We start from the raw sequence: 4238 nt of genomic DNA on the forward strand, positions 1-4238 counted from the left end.
TATACTTATCATGCCATGTATGTGCATTGTTATGCCCTCTCTATCTGTCAATTGCCCGACTGTAATTTGTTCACCCAACATGCTTTTATCTTATGGGAGAGACACCTCTAGTGAACTGTGGACCCCGGTCCATTCTTTTAATACTGAAATACAAATCTGCTGCAATACTTGTTTTACTTGTTTTCTCCGCAAACAATCATCTTCCACACAATACGGTTAATCCTTTGTTACAGCAAGCCGGTGAGATTGACAACCTCACCGTTTCGTTGGGGCAAAGTACTTTGGTTGTGTTGTGCGGGTTCCACATTGGCGCCGGAATCTCCGGTGTTGCGCCGCACTACATCCCGCCGCCATCAACCTTCAACGTGCTTCTTGGCTCCTCCCGGTTCGATAAACCTTGGTTTCTTTTCGAGGGAAAACTTGCTGCTGTGCGCATCATACCTTCCTCTTGGGGTTGCCCAACGAACGTGTGAAATACACGCCATCAAGCATATTTTCCGGCGCCGTTGCCGGGGATCCGAAGAAAAGCTACACCACAAAGATTTCTAACTCCCACGTCAACTACGCACCGAGGAGTATTTATGCTCGATAGTGGGTTCATGCCTCCATTAAATGCGGGACGAGTGACGGAAAGTTCTAAGGTTGTGGATGTGCTCGTTGCCACTAGGGATAAAACATTGATGCTATGTCCGAGGATGTAGTTATTGATTACATTACGCACCATACTTAATGCAATTGTCTGTTGTTTTGCAACTTAATACTGGAAGGGGTTCGGATGATAACCTGAAGGTGGACTTTTTAGGCATATATGCATGTTGGATAGCGGTCTATGTACTTTGTCGTAATGCCCAATTAAATCTCACAATATTCATCGTATCATGTATGTGCATTGTTATGCTCTCTTTATTTGTCAATTGCCCGACTGTAATTTGTTCACCCAACATGCTATTTATCTTATGGGAGAGACACCTCTAGTGAACTGTGGACCCCGGTCCATTCTTTTACATCGAATACAATCTACTGCAATACTTGTTCTACTGTTTTCTGCAAACAATCATCATCCACACTATACATCTAATCCTTTGTTACAGCAAGCCGGTGAGATTGACAACCTCACTGTTTCGTTGGTTGTGTTGTGCAGGTTCCACGTTGGCGCCGGAATCTCTGGTGTTGCGCCGCACTACATCTCGCCGCCATCAACCTTCAATGTGCTTCTTGGCTCCTCCTGGTTCGATAAACCTTGGTTTCTTTCTGAGGGAAAACTTGCCGCTGTACGCATCACACCTTCCTCTTGGGGTTCCCAACGGACGCGTGCTGTACGCGCCATCAAGCATTTTTTCTGGCGTCGTTGCCGGGGAGATCAAGACACGCTACAAGGGGAGTCTCCACAATCCAATCTCTTTACTTTGTTTTTGTCTTGCTTTATTTTATTTACTTACTTGTTTGCTGCACTTATATCAAAACACAAAAAAAATTAGTTGCTAGTTTTACTTTATTTACTGTCTTGCACTCTATATCAAAAACACAAAAAAAAAATTAGTTACTTGCATTTGCTTTACTTATTTCAACATGTTTCCTTTTAATTTCACTGTAAAAGATATACCTGTGGGACAAGAGTCTATAATTGGAAGAGATAATATAGAAGAATTTTTCACCCATATTAGTATGCATGAAGATCTTAAAGATATACCCCTTGCAAAAGCTGTCCCTACTTATGAAGATGCCTCTGTTTGTTTGGTACGCATGATGGAAGCTAGATTTATTAGTCTCAACCCCATGATACAACACATGTTTCTTACACTTTCTGATATGGAGCGGGGAGAGAAGAGAGATTTTGTTCTAAAAGTCTTAGTGCGGGAATTTGCAGATATAGCTAAAGAAGCTAGAAAAGTTTTTAGTAAGCATGAAAGGCTTGGTATGATCACCGATTTTAAAAGAACACTTGAAAAAATGGATATGGATAGATTAAGTACACTAATAATGTAAATGATGGTGGGGAGATTAAAGCACCAATACCATGTAAGCTCCTAGCAATGCATGAAGCTCTAGATAATAATTATGCTTGGCTTGTTCCTGAAAATTTGTTTGATGAGAGCAGCAAGCCCAAGACTAATGAAAAGGGAGCCGCTGAAACTTATGTATCCAACATACTATGCATGGTTGTGAAAACTCCCAACACCCAAGGTAATGTCAATGCTCCATCTCTTGATAACACTTGATATACACTTTCTGCGCCTAGCTGAAAGGCGTTAAAGAAAAGCGCTTATGGGAGACAATCCATGTTTTTACTACAGTACCTTTATTTTATATTTGAGTCTTGGAAGTTGTTTACTACTGTAGCAACCTCTCCTTATCTTAGTTTTGTGCATTGTTGTGCCAAGTAAAGTCGTTGATAGTAAGGTTCATACTAGATTTGGATTGTCTGCGCAGATATGCATTTCTTTGCTGTCACGAATTTCGACATGCCTCTCTGTAGGTAGATCAGAAAAATATGCCAATTTACATGCGTGATCCTCAGATATGTACGCAACTTTCATTCAATTTGGGCATTTTCATTTGAGCAAGTCTGGTGCCTCAATAAAATCCATATTTACGGACTATTCTGTTTTGACAGATTGTGCCTTTTATTTCGCATTGCCTCTTTTGCTATGTTGGATGAATTTCTTTGTTCCATTAATGTCTAGTAGCTTTATGCAATGTCCAGAAGTGTTAAGAATGATTGTGTCACCTCTAAACATGTTAATTTTTATTGTACACTAACCCTCTAATGAATTGTTTCGAGTTTGGTGTGGAGGAAGTTTTCAAGGATCAAGAGAGGAGGATGATACAATATGATCAAGGAGAGTGAAAGCTCTAAGCTTGGGGATGCCCCGGTGGTTCACCCCTGCATATTCTAAGAAGACTCAAGCGTCTAAGCTTGGGGAAGCCCAAGGCATCCCCTTCTTCATCGACAACATTATCAGGTTCCTCCCCTGAAACTATATTTTTATTCCATCACATCTTATGTATTTTACTTGGAGCGTCAGTTTTTTTTTTTGTTTTTGTTTGAATAAAATGGATCCTAGCATTCATTGTGTGGGAGAGAGACACGCTCTGCTGTTGCATATGGACAAATATGTCCTTAGGCTTTACTCATAGTATTCATGGCGAAGGTTGAATCTTCTTCGTTAAATTGTTATATGGTTGGAATTGGGAAATGCTACATGTAGTAATTCTACAATGTCTTGAATAATTTGATACTTGGCAATTTTTGTGCTCATGTTTAAGCTCTTGCATCATATACTTTGCACCCATTAATGAAGAAACACCTAGAGCTTGCTAAATTTGGTTTGCATATTTGGTCTCTCTAAAGTCTAGATAATTTCTAGTATTGAGTTTGAACAACAAGGAAGACGGTGTAGAGTCTTATAATGTTTACAATATGTCTTTTATGTGAGTTTTGCTGCACCGGTTCATCCTTGTGTTTGTTTCAAATAACCTTGCTAGCTTAAACCTTGTATCGAGAGGGAATACTTCTCATGCATCCAAAATTCTTGAGCCAACCACTATGCCATTTGTGTCCACCATACCTACCTACTACATGGTATTTCTCCGCCATTCCAAAGTAAATTGCTTGAGTGCTACCTTTAAAACTTCCATTCTTTACCTTTACAATATATAGCTCATGGGACAAATAGCTTAAAAACTATTGTGGTATTGAATATGTACTTATGCACTTTATCTCTTATTAAGTTGCTTGTTGTGCGATAACCATGTTTTCTGGGGACGCCATCAACTACTCTTTGTTGAATATCATGTGAGTTGCTATGCATGTCCGTCTTGTCCGAAGTAAGGGAGATCTACCACTTTAATGGTTAGAGCATGCATATTGTTAGAGAAGAACATTGGGCCGCTAACTAAAGCCATGAATCATGGTGGAAGTTTCAGTTTTGGACATATATCCTCAATCTCATATGAGAACACTAATTGTTGCTACATGCTTATGCATTAAAGAGGAGTCCATTATCCGTTGTCCATGTTGTCCCAGTATGGATGTCTAAGTTGAGAATAATCAAAAGCGAGAAATCCAAAATGCGAGCTTTCTCCTTAGACCTTTGTACAGGCGGCATGGAGGTACCCCTTTGTGACACTTGGTTAAAACATGTGTATTGCGATGATCCCGGTAGTCCAAGCTAATTAGGACAAGGTGCGGGCACTATTAGTATACTATGCATGAGGCTTGCAACTTGTGAGATATA

This window comes from Lolium rigidum, chromosome 2 (assembly GCF_022539505.1).
Source record: "Lolium rigidum isolate FL_2022 chromosome 2, APGP_CSIRO_Lrig_0.1, whole genome shotgun sequence".
NCBI classification, from domain to species: domain Eukaryota; kingdom Viridiplantae; phylum Streptophyta; class Magnoliopsida; order Poales; family Poaceae; genus Lolium; species Lolium rigidum.